This window comes from Diceros bicornis, chromosome X, assembly GCF_020826845.1.
Source record: "Diceros bicornis minor isolate mBicDic1 chromosome X, mDicBic1.mat.cur, whole genome shotgun sequence".
Classification (NCBI taxonomy): Eukaryota; Metazoa; Chordata; class Mammalia; order Perissodactyla; family Rhinocerotidae; genus Diceros; species Diceros bicornis.
This window is the reverse complement of record NC_080781.1, coordinates 38,669,365-38,682,508: the sequence shown is the minus strand read 5'-3', so window position 1 is coordinate 38,682,508 and position 13,144 is coordinate 38,669,365. Positions and strand designations below refer to the sequence as shown.

At 38.7% G+C, this 13,144-nt stretch overlaps 1 long non-coding RNA gene across 2 annotated transcripts in view; it reads left to right on the top strand.

The window, feature by feature from the left end:
• LOC131400892 (uncharacterized) overlaps positions 1 to 7,766 on the top strand; it is a 30,721-nt gene extending 22,955 nt beyond the window's left edge. Inside the window, exons 1-3 of one of the 2 annotated variants that reach the window (XR_009217476.1) lie at positions 2,276 to 2,599; positions 4,205 to 4,589; positions 5,422 to 7,766. This is a non-coding gene — a long non-coding RNA (uncharacterized LOC131400892). Of the gene's footprint in view, positions 1 to 2,275; positions 2,600 to 4,204; positions 4,590 to 5,421 lie in introns of those variants that run through there. The other variant, XR_009217475.1, reaches the window with a different exon arrangement.
• The last annotated feature ends 5,378 nt before the right edge of the window (positions 7,767 to 13,144 follow it).

Below are 13,144 nucleotides of genomic sequence, written 5' to 3'. Positions count from 1 at the left end.
ACTTTATGTCTCTATAGACTTGGCTATTCTGGACATTTTATGTAAGTAAAATTATACAATATGTAGTCTTTTGTGACTGGCTTCTTTCACTTAGCATGTTTTCAAGGTTCATCCATGCTGTGGCATGTATCAGTACTTCATTTTTTTGTTTTAACTGCCACATAATATTCCATTGTATGATTATACCACATTTTATTTATCCATTCATCAGTTGATGGACATTTGGGTTGTTTCCAGTTTTTGGCTATTATGAATAATGGTGCTATAAACATTCATGTACAAATTTTTGCATAGATATATGTTTTCATTTCTCTTGGGTATATTCCTAGGAGTAGAAATCCTAGATCTTGTGGTAACTCTATGTTTAACCTTTTGAAGAACCACAAAACTTTTCCACAGTGACTGCACCAGTTTACATTGCCACCAACAATATATGAGGGTTCCAATTTCTCCACATCCTCACCAACACTTGTTATTATCTGTCTTTTTGATTAGAGCCATCTTAGTGGGTGTGAAATGTGATCTCATTTTGGTTTTGATTTGTACTTCTCTCGTGACTAGTGATGTTGAGCATCTTTTCGTGTGCTTACTGGCCATTTATATATTTTCTTTGGAGAAGTGTCTATTGAAATGCTTTGCCTATTTTAAAAATTGAGGTGTTTGTCTTTTTGTTGCTGTTGAATTGTAAGAGTTCTTTATGTATTGTGAATACAGATTCCTTATTGGAGATATGATTTGCAAATATTTTCTCCCATTCTGTTTGGTTGCTTTTCACTTTCTTGATAGTGTCCTTTGATGCACAAAAGTTTTGAATTTTAATGAAGTCCTATTTATCTATTCCTTTTGTTGTTTTTGCTCTTGGTGTTGTGTCTAAGAATACAATGCCACATCCAAGGTCACGAAAGAATTACTTCTATGTTTTCATCAAGAATTTTCTAGTTTTAGCTATTAAATTTAGGTCTATGATACATTTTGAGTGAACTTTTGTATATGATGAGAGGTAGAGGTGCAACTTAATTCTTTTGCATGTAGATATCCATTTGCTTCAGCACCATTTATTGAAAAGAATATTCTGTCCCGTTGAACTGTTGTGGCACATTTGTCAAAAATCAATTGACTGTAAATGTGAATGCTTATTTCTGGACTCTTATTCCATTGGTCTATCCTTATGCCAGTACACACTGTCTTGATAGCTTTGTAGTAAGTATTGAAATAGGGCAGTTTGAGTCTTCCAACTTTGTTCTTCTTTTTAAAGACTGTTGTGGCTATTCTGAGTCCCTTGAATTTCCATATGAATTTTAGGATTAGCTTGTCAATTTCTGCAAAGAAGCCAGCTGGAATTTCAATGGAGACTGCATTTAGTCTGTAGATCAGTTTGGAGGACTGTTTTGATCTTAACAATATTAAGTCTTCTGATCCATGAACACAGGATGTATTTCCATTTATTTAAATCTTTAATTTCTTTCAATGATGTTTTGTAGTTTTCCATGTACAAGTTTTGCACTTTTTTTTTCTTTTTTTGTGAGGAAGATCAGCCCTGAGCTAACATCCATGCTAATCCTCCTCTTTTTGCTGAGGAAGACCCTCTCTGAGCTAACATCTATTGCCAATCCTCCTCCTCCCCCCCCACCCCCAAAGCCCCAGTAGATAGTTGTATGTCATAGTTGCACATCCTTCTAGTTGCTGTATGTGGGACACGGCCTCAGCATGGCCGGAGAAGCGGTGCGTCTCCTCCCCCCCCCACCCCAAAGCCCCAGTAGATAGTTGTATGTCATAGTTGCACATCCTTCTAGTTGCTGTATGTGGGACACGGCCTCAGCATGGCCGGAGAAGCGGTGCGTCAGTGCGCGCCCGGGAACCGAACCCGGGCCTCCAGTAGCAGAGCGCATGCACTTAACTGCTAAGCCACGGGGCCGGCCCTCCACTTCTTTTGATGAATTGTTCCTAAGTATTTTGTACTTTTCAATGCTATTGTGTAGCATATTCTCTTGAACCATAAGGATGAGCACCATATCCTAGTAATGGCAGACCAAGAGCTGAAAGGAGTCAAGGCACCCTACACAGTTGAGTACCCAAAGAGCTCTGTGCCACCTACCCAGACATTTATATGAGAGAAAAATAAACTTCTGTCTTGTGCAAATATGTGTTATTTTGAGTGATCTGTCACTCACAGATGAACTCATTTTAATAAATTTAACCTATGATGCCAATCATTCATTTATTCACTCATTCAACAATTATCTATTGAATATATTAAATGTCATAATATTGTGCTAGGCTCTGAATGAGATGAAAAAGACATGTAAATTTCAGCTATTTAAGAACATCTCAATGAGACATACACCATAAAAACATTTTTAAGCAATGACAAAGTGCTATTTGTCCATTCAAATTAATAGCACAGACCATGCTTGCCTCATCAAGTCAGAGAAGACAAGGGAGAGAGAGTGGGAAGAGAAGAGATCCCTGGTGTCTCAGAGGAACTGAGGGACTGGTGTCTCAGAGGAAGATTTGAGCGAGGAGTCTTGAGCTGGAAAAGGCAGTGGAATTTCAACAAGCAGAAGAGTCAGATGATCAAGCATTTCTGAGAGAACATTGGGTGAGAAGGAGCAATGTTAATAAAGCCTGGAAATGGGAATGAGAATGGCAGGAAAATTGAGGGGACAGTGGAGAGAGGGGGCAAGGACCCAATGAGAGAATTGTGAATGCTCAACTGTGAGCAGTCTGTGAGCAAGGTGAGGACTGCCCAGTGGTGTGAGGTAGACTGGCTTGATTTAGTGTCATAACAAGAGTGACACATTGTTACATTGTCTATAGGGTATTTAAAAACAATATTAAGGCTAACTGGAATTCGACCTGCTTTTTATTTTCAGCTTGTGTTGACAATTCCAAACAATGTCAGTGATAAAATACTCCTCCCCCACAAGATCTTTTATCAGTCTAGGACAGTGCTGTCCAAAAGAAACGTAATGCAAGCCACATATGTTATTTTTAAATTTCCCAGTAGTCACATTAAAAAAGTAAAAAGAAACAGGTGAAGTTAATTTTAATAATATGTTTTATTTAACCCAATATATCCAAAATACTATCATTTTAACATGTAATCAATATAAAAAATATTAAATATTTTATACAACTTTTTTCATGCTAAGTGTTTGGAATCTGGTGCATATTTTCCACTTGTAGCACATCTCAATTTTGACTTGCTACATTGCAAGTGCTCAGTAGCCACATGTGGCTCATGGCTGCTGTGTTGGACAGCACATGTTTATGGTCTAAACTAAAGCTGTGGTTATGGGTGCATTGTAATAGTAAGTTAAAAACTTCAAATTAGCACAGTTTTATTACTTATCATTTAATAAACATTGTATTCTACATGGAAGTCAGTTTGAAGAACTCCCAGTTATATAGTCAGCCCCCAGAACATGTGGATTCAGACACGTCTTTGGAGAGTAAGTTTTTTAGGGGGGGAGGGGGTTCTAGTTAATCAATAATGTTTATTAGGAAAAAAGTTACATAAGAAGAAATACAAACTTTGACAATAATTATCTATTAATATAACAAGTATATGAGGGTAAGCCTATCCTGGCATCTAGCAGGTATATCTATCATCTTTGTATTCATATAAAAAACTGGTGTTTTATTTTGCTGTTCCTTTTGATTTGTTGTGGTATTCTATGTCATTAATTTCTGTTCTTCCCTTTTAAAAATTCTTTCCTTCTACTTGTTTTATTTCTAACTTCTTGAGTTACCTTTTAGCCTTTCATCTTTTCTTTTTCCCCCAGCTATATTGAGATAAAATCGACATATAACATTGTGTAAATTTAAGGTATACAATGTGTTGATTCTATACATTTATATATTGTAAAATGATAACCACCATAGTGTTAGCTAACATCTCCATCCTGTCACATAATGACTATTTCTTTTTTGTGGTGAGAATATTTAAGATTTACTATCTAGGCAACATTCAAGTATATGATACAATATCATTAGCTGGAATCACCATACTGTACCTTAGATCCCCAGAACTTGTTCATCTTCTGCCTGGAAGTGAAACCGAGCACAAAGAGGTTAAAAAATCTTCCCTGGGCTAGAAGAAGAAAGCAAAAACTTGGAGATAAGCTTTGCTAACTGCAGCTGTGCATATTCAGCACAATCAACTGTTGTTTAAAACTAACCAGGTCTTTCTGTCCCTCCTTAGTATATGAGTGAGCTGTCTTTCCCAGGAAGTCAAGGTCCAGACATCAAGATTCAGCCTCACAAGGCCAAAGCAGGCTGAAGATGAAAACTAACCTGAAAAGTCCAGACAGTCAAGGGAAAGAAATTCAGTCTTCAAGGCCAAATGCAGGCTGGTGGGAAGGTGCCAACCAGCACGGCCACTGCTCCCCTCCCTTACCTAAAACCCCAGCACATGCTCTCGCTCAAAACCTTTAAAACCCCTTGCCTCCCATCTTTCGGGCAGACGGGACAAATCTGAGAGCTCTCATCTCCCGGCTGACGTCGCCCAAATAAAACCTCTTTCCTTGCCATAAGCCTGGCATTCTAGTTTTATTTGGCCCCTCTTGTGTGGTGGATAAAGAACATGGGTATGTATCTGGTAACAGAAGTTTGTACTCTTTGACCAATATCTCCCCATTTCCCCCAACCCCAGTCCTTGGCAACCACCATTCAATTCTCTGGTTCTATGAGCTTGTCTTTTTTTGATTCCACATAAAAGTGAGATCATACGGTGTTTATCTTTTTCTGTCTGACTAGAGAGTAAGTTTGTAATGGTTCATAATTATTACAGCTGTTTTAGGGCACAGCTTGTGTCTCTAATTCCTGTGGTACAGCATGTTCCTGAGATTAAATAGTAGATTAAAAACAAGCAATGATATCAGTGATTGTAAACCAGAAGAAACAGAACATGAGATAGTTCAATTCTATCATGCTATGTTACCACTTGGGGTTTTTGTTTGTTTTTAAAATTTAAAACAGTGAAGGAAAGGTGCAAACTATGATATTAAATATTTTTGTTAGTAAGTGAAAATATTAGTTCACACATAAAATATTTTAGTTATTTGAATAATATTGTTAAAGTTGAAATGTATTCTTTTTAATCATTAGTTGTTCATTTTATTATTTTTTTTTGTGAGGAAGATCAGCCCTGAGCTAACATCTGCCAATCCTCCTCTTTTTTTGCTGAGGAAGACTGGCCCTGGGCTAACATCTGTGCCCATCTTCCTCCACTTTATATGGGACGCCGCCACAGCATGGCTTGACAAGTGGTGCGTCGGTGCGCACCCGGGATCCGAACCCCGGGCCGCCAGTAGCGGAGCACGTGCACTTAACTACCACGCCACAGGGCCAGCCCCAGTTGTTCATTTTAAAACTAAAGAAAGCATCAATAAAATAATGATATTATATTTTCTCATACAGAGATGGGTGTGCTGAAAGATGATCTACTATGGGTGTCAGATTTAGTAGGTAGGTGTATTAGTCTGGGTTCTCCAGAGAAACAGAACCAATAGTGTATATATATATACACACACACACGCATGCATAATTTATTATAAAAAAATGGATCATGTGATTATGGAGGCTGAGAAGTACCAAGATCTGCAGTCAGTAAGCTGCAGGCCCAGGGGAGCTGGTGGTGCTCTTCCAGTCCAAGTCCCAAGGCTTGAGAACCAGGAGCTTTGATGATATACTTCCAGTCTGAGTCCAAGGTCGAAGGCAGGAGAAGACTGACGTCCCAGCTGTGTGTTTTTTTTTTAATTGAGGTAACATTGGTTTATAACATTGTATAAATTTCAGGTGTACGTCATTATATTTCAATTTCTGTGTAGACTACACCATGTTCACCACCCAAAGATTAATTACCATCCATCACTACACACATGTGCCCAGTCACCCCTTTCACCCTCATCCTTCCCCCTTTCCACTCTGGTAAGCACCACTCTAATCTGTATCTATTTGTTTGTTTGTTGTTGTTGTTGTTTTTCTCTTCTATTTATGAGTGAGATCATATGGTATTTGACTTTCTCCATCTAAGTTATTTCACTTAGCATAATACCCTCAAGGTCCATCCATGTTGTCGCAAATGGCAAGATTTCATCTTTTTTTATAGCTGAGTAGTATTCCATTGTGTATATATACCACATCTTCTTTATCCATTCGTCTCTTTATGGGCACTTAGGTTGTTTCCAAGTCTTGGCTATCATGAATAATGTTGCAGTGAACATGAGGTGTGTATATCTTTACACATTCATGTTTTCATGTTCTTTGGATAAATACCCAGCAGTGGAATAGCTGGATCATATGATAGTTCTATTCTTATTTTTTTGAGGAATCTCCATACTGTTTTCCATAGTGGCTGCACCAGTTTGCATTCCCACCAGCAGTGTATGAGAGTTCCCTTCTCTCCACATCCTCTCCAACACTTGTTATTTCTTCTCTTGTTAATTATAGCCATTCTGACAGGAATGAGGTGAAATTGTAGTTTTGATTTGCATTTCTGTAATAATTAGTGATGTTGAACATCTTTTCATTGGCCATCTGTATATCTTCCTTGGAAAAATGTCTGTTCAGGCTTTTGCCCATTTTTTAACTGGGTTATTTGTTATTTTGTTGTTGAGATGTATGAATTCTTTATATATTTAGGATATTAACCCCTTATCAGAGATATGGTTTGCAAATATCTTCTCCCAACTGTTAGGTTGTCTTCTCGTTTTGTTGATGGTTTCCTTTGCCGTGCAGAAGCTTTTTAGTTTAATGTAGTCCCATTTATTTATTTTTCCTTTTGTTTCCCTTGCCTAGTCAGACATGGCATTTGAAAATATGCTGCTAAGACCAATGTCGAAGAGCGTACTGCCTATGTTTTCTTCAAGAAGTTGTGTGGTTTCAGGTCTTACATTCAAGTCTTTAATCCACTTTGAGTTAATTTTTGTGTGTGGTGTAAGATAATGGTCTACTTTTATTCTGTTGCTTGTGGCCGTCCAGTCTTCCCAACACCATTTGTTGAAGAGACTTTCCCTTCTCCATTGTATGTTCTTGGCTCCCTTGTAAAAAATTAGCTGTCCGTAGATGTGTGGGTTTATTTCTGGGCTCTTGATTCTGTTCCATTGATCTGTGTGTCTGTTTTTGTGCCAGTACCATGCTATTTTGATTACTATGGCTTTGTAGTATATTTTGAAATCAGGGAGTGTGATACCTCCAGCTTTGATATTTTTTCTCAGAATTCCTTTTGTTGGTAAGGATCTTTTGTTGTTCCAGGTAAATTTTAAGATTCTTTGTTCTATTTCTGTGAAAAATGTCATTGGAACTTTGACAGGAATTGCATTGAATCTGTAGATTCCTTTAGGAAGTATGGGCATTATTTTTCTGTGCATGTGCATGTGAGGAAGGTTAGCCCTGAGCTAACATCTGTTGCCAATCCTCCTCTTTTTGCTGAGGAAGATGGGTCCTGGGCTAACATCTGTGCCCATCTTCCTCTACTTTACATGGGATGCTGCCACAGCATGGCTTTGACAAGCAGTGCGTCAGTACACGCCTGGGATCCGAATGTGCGAGCCCTGGGCTGCCAAAGCAGAGCATGCGAACTTAACTGCTGTGCCACCGGGCCGGCCCGGTATGGACATTTTAACTTTGTTAATTCTTCCAACCCAAGAGCATGGAATATCTTCCTATTTCTTTGTGTCTTCTATTTCTTTCAAAAATGTTTTATAGTTTTCAGTGTATAGGTCTTCACCTCTTTGGTTCAATTTATTCCTAGATCTTTTATTCTTTTTGTTGCAATTGTAAATGGGATTGTATTCTTAATTTATCTTTCTGCTACTTCCTTGTTAGTGTATAGAAACGCAACTGAGGGGCTGGCCCAGTGGCACAGCAGTTAGGTTCGCATGTTCCACTTCAGTGACCCAGGGTTCGCTGCTTCGGATCCTGGGCGTGGACCTATGCACTGCTCATCTAGCCATGCTGAGGTGGCATCCCACAGAGAGCAACTAGAAGGATGTACAACTATGACATACAACTATCTACTGGGGCTTTGAGGAGAAAAGGAAAAAAGGAGGAAGATTGGCAACAGATGTTAGCTCAGGGCCGATCTTCCTCAAAAAACAACAACAGCAACAACAAAAGACATTAAAAAAAAGAAAGAAACGCAACGGACTTTTGTATGTTGACTTTGTACCCTGCAACTTTACTGTATTCATTTATTATTTCTAAAAGTTTTTGGTGGATTTTTTAGGGTTTTCTATGTATAAAATCATGTCATCTGCAAATAGTGACAGTTTCACTTCTTCCTTTCAAGTTTCGATCCCTTTTATTTCTTTTTCTTGCCTGATTGCTCTGGCTAGGACTTCCAATGCTGAGTTAAATAGGAGAGGTGAAAGTGAGCATCCTGTTCTTAAGGGGATAGCTTTCAGGTTTTCTCATGTATGATATTAGCTGTGGGTCATGTATGGCCCTTATTATGTTGAGGTACTTTCCTTCTATACCATTTTGTTCAGAGTTTTTATCATAAATGGATGCTGTATCTTGTCAAATGCTCTCTCTGCATCTATTGAGATGATCGTGTGATTTTTATTCTTCATTTTGTTAATGTGGTGTATCATGTTGGTTGATTTGCGGATGTTGAACCATCCCTGCTTCCTGGGAATAAATCCCATTTGATTATGGTGTATGATCTTTTTAATGTATTGTTGTATTCAATTTGCTAGTATTTTCTTGAGGATTTTTGCATCAATGTTCATCAGTGATATTGGCCTGTAAATATCTTTTTTTGTGTTGTCCTTGTCTGGTTTTGGTGTCAGGGTTATGTTGGTCTCATAGAATGAGTTAGGAAGCTTCCCCTCCTCTTCAATTTTTTGGGAGAGTTTGAGAAGGATAGCTATTAAATCTTCTTTGAATGTTTGGTGGAATTCACCAGGGAAGCTGTCTGGTCCTGGACTTTTACTTTTGGAAGTTTTTGATTACTGTTTCAATCTCCTTACTAGTGATTGGTCTATTCAAATTCTCTATTTCTTCTTGACTCAGTTTTGGAAGGTTGTATGTTTCTAGGAATTTATCCATTTCTTCTAGATTATCCAATTTGTTGGTGTATAGCTTTTTGTAGCATTCTTTTATAATCTTTTGTGTTTCTGAGGTGTCTGTTGTAATTTCTCCTCTTTAGTTTCTGATTTTATTTATTTGAGCCTTCTCTCTCTCTTTTTTTTTTTTTTTTGGTGAGACTAGCTAAAGTTTTGTCAATTTTGTTTATCTTTTCAAAGAACTACCTCTTAGTTTCACTGATATTTTCTTTTTCTTTTTTTAGGCTCTATTTCATTTATTTCCACTCTGATTTTTATTATTTCCTTCCTTCTACTGGTTTTTGGCTTTGTTTGTTCCTCTTTTTCTAGTTCCTTTAGGTGCACTGTTACAACTGTTACACTGTTTATTTGAGACTTTTCTTGTTTGTTGAGGTAGGCCTGTATTGCTACAAACTTCCCTCTTAGAACTGCTTTTGCTGTATCTCATAAATTTTGGCATGTTGTATTTTCATTTTCATTTGTCTCCAGGTATTTTTTTATTTCTCCTTTTATTTCTTTGTTGACCCAATCATTGTTCAGTAGCATTTTGTTTAATCTCCATATATTTGTAGCTTTTCTGATTTTCTTCCTATAGTTGATTTCTAGTTTCATACCATTGTGGTCAGAAAAGATGCATGGTATTATTTCAATCTTCTTAAATTTATGGAGACTTGTTTTGTGGCCTAATATGTGATCAATCCTGGAGAATGTTCCATGTGCATTTGAAAAGAACGTGTATTCTTCAGTTTTTGGATGGAATGTTCTGTATATGTCTACTAGGTCCATCTGTTGTAGTGTGTCATTTAAGGCCAATGTTTCCTTATTGATCTTCTGTTTGGATGATCTATCCATTGATGTAAGTGGAGTGTAAAATCCTCTACTCTTATTGTGTTACTGTCTATTTCACCTTTTATGTCTGTTAATAATTGCTTTATACATTTAGGTGCTCCTATGTTGGGTGCCTAGATATTTACAAGTGTTATAGCCTCTTGTTGGATTGATCCCTTTATTACTATGTAGCACTCTTCTTTGTCACTGTTACAGTTTTTAAGTCTATTTTATCTGAGATAAGTATTGCTACCCCAGCTTTCTTTTCTTTGCCATTTGCATAGAGTATCTTTTTCCATCCCTGCACTTTCAGTTTGTGTGAATCTTTAGGTCTAAAGTGTATCTGTTGTATGCAGCATCTATACAGGTCTTGTTTTTTAATCCAATCAGCCACCCTATGTCTTTTATTGGAGCATTTAGTCCATTGACATTTAAAGTAGCTATTGATAAGTATGTATTTATTACCATTTTTCTACTTTTTGTCTGGGTGTTTTAATAGTTCTTCTCTGTTCCTCTCTTCTTCTCTTGCTCTCTTCCCTTGTGGTTTGATTTCTTTATTATTATGATTAGTTTCCTTTCTCTGAATTTTTTGTATATTTATTATAGGTTTCTGGTTTGTGATTACCATGAGGTTCATACATAATAACCTACATAAATAGCAATCTATACTAAATTGATGGTCTCTTAAGTTTGACCTCTTGCTAAAAGCTCTACTCTTTTACTCCCTTCCTCCCACATTTTGTTTTTTATATCATATTTAACCTCTTTTTTATGTGTGTTCATCTGTTAACCTCTTATCATAGAAATAGATAATTTTAGTACTTTTCTCTTTTGACCTTCATGTTAGCTTCATAGGTGGTTGATCTGCTACCTTTACTGTATATTTGCCTTTACCAGTGATTTTATTTATTTATTTTTTGTGATAATTTTCTTAGTTCTATTTCTGGTCTTTTCTTTTACACTTAAATAAGTCCCTTTAGCATTTCTTGTAAGGCTGGTTTATTGGTGATAAACTCCTTTAGTTTTTGCTTGTCTGGGTAACTCTTCCTCTCTCCTTCCATTCTGAATGATAACCATGCTGGGTAGAGTATTCTTGGCTGTAGGTTTTTTCCTTTCAGCACTTTAAATATATTGTGCCACTCCCTTCTAGTCTGCAAGGTTTCTGCTGAGAAGTCAGCTGATAGCCTTATGGGGTTTCCTTTGTATGTAACTTGTCTTTCTCTTGAAGCTTTTAGGATTCTCTCTTTATCTTTGGTTCTTGACATTTTAATTATAATGTGTCTTGGTGTGGGCCTCTTTGGGTTCATCTTGTTTGGTGCTCTCTGTGCTTCTTGTACCTGGATGTCTGTTTCCTTCCTTAGGTTAAGAAAGTTTTCAGCTATTATTTCTTTGAATAGATTCTCTGCCCCTTTGTCTCTCTCTTCTCTTTCTGGGACACCTCTAATATGGATCTTTGTGTGCTTGATGTTGTCCCAAAAGTCCCTTAGACTGTCCTCGCTCTCTTAATTCTTTTTTCTGTTCAGCTTGGGTGATTTCCTCTAGTCTTTCATCCAGTTCACTGATCTGTTCTTCTGTATCATCTACTCAGCTATTGATTCCCTCTAGTCAATTTTTCCTTTCCATTATTGTATTCTTCAGTTCTTATTGGTTTTTTTTTTATATTTTCCAATTCTTTGTTTAAATTCTCACAGTATTCATCTATTCTTCTCCCAACATCAGTGAGCATCCTAATGACTATTACTTTGTACTCTTTGTCAAGTAGATTGTTTATCTCTGTTTTGCTTAGTTCTTTTTCTCAGGATATGTCATTTTCCCTTATTTAGAACATATTCCTTTGTCTCCTCATTTTGCCTATTTCTCTGTGCTTATATCTATGTTTTAGGTAGATCAGCTACATCTCTCAATCTTGGAAAAGTGGCCTTATGTAAAAGATGCCTTGTGAGCCCCAGCAGTGTGCTTCTCTCTCGTCATTAGTTCCCAATGTTCCAGGAGTATCCCTTGTGTGGGCTACATGTGTCCTTCTATTGTGGTGGGGTTGCTCTTACTGTAGGTGCACGGGAAGGCTAGGCTGTCCCCTGGCCAGCTGTTGTAATTCTCAGCTGCATACGGCTGCTATGGTCCCTGCAGTCACTTTATTGGGTGGAGGGAGCCCCAGCACAGTTGGCTGCAAGGTCTGATAGCATGTTCCTGCTGCAGTTTATCTGTTAACTGAGTAGGTCCCCAGCATGGCTGATCGCTAGGCTCAGGGGCTTACAATTGCTGTAGGCCTCTGGCATGCAAGGCTGTTGTCAGCTCTGTCACTAGTGTGGCTGGGTGAGGTCGACCCCAGGCATGGCAGCACACAATTCTTTCAGTTGTTGGAAGGTGGGGCCGATCCCCTTTGTGGCTGTTTGAGAAGCACAAGTCTGCTGGAGCTGAGAAGCTCCAACATCCCCTGGCCTACACACCCCACTGCCCCATGTGCACGCCCCGCCCCACTGAAGCATACCCACTCGCCCTGCTGCAGAAGTCCCACACACTCTCAACATAGGCCCGCCCCTCATGCATGCCCTGCCCTGCAAAGTTGGACCCACTCACCCCACTTCAGAGGTCCCACACACCCCACCTATGCAGGCCCACAAGTTGCCCAAGGGCTTGCTGGTGAGTGGGGCCCAAACGTAGGGCTGGCTGCCTACCCTGGCTGAGCTGGATTAAATCAGTGCTCTAGTGGGTGGGGCAGACCCCTATGCTAACAGGCCAGGGGAAGAACTCCAATGGCATCTGCCAGCGTCTGTGTCAGTATGACTGTACTAGTTCACAATAATGGTTGCCACCAATGTCTCAGTCCCTGGGGAGGTGGTCCCATCTATCTCCTGCCTCCCTGAGATGTGTCCAGAGCCTATCAAGTGAGTCTCTTTCCACCAAAGGACTGTGCACCTTTCTTTCTGGTGATTTTGTGTTGCTTTCTGAAATGGGTAAATTTGTGAGTAGGCCCTTTAAGAGCAAGCTTTTCTTTCTCTTACGTTTACAGGTTTTCTGGGGTTATTCCCCATTGTTGTTAATAGCCAGCAAAGCCAGATATTATGACGATTGTCTTGGTTGTGCTGAGTTCAAAAGCTGCTTTTTGTGGCATAGGCCTCCTGCTCCGATTCCCCACTCCTCCAGGAAAAGCTTTGTACCTTAAGATTGCTACCAGCCGTGAAGCGCTGTGGCTAGAATGTGGCTTTTTTTCTCTCCAGAAAGGTATTTCTGCCTCTTCCCCCTCAGTCAGCACTGTTCCTTGTTGT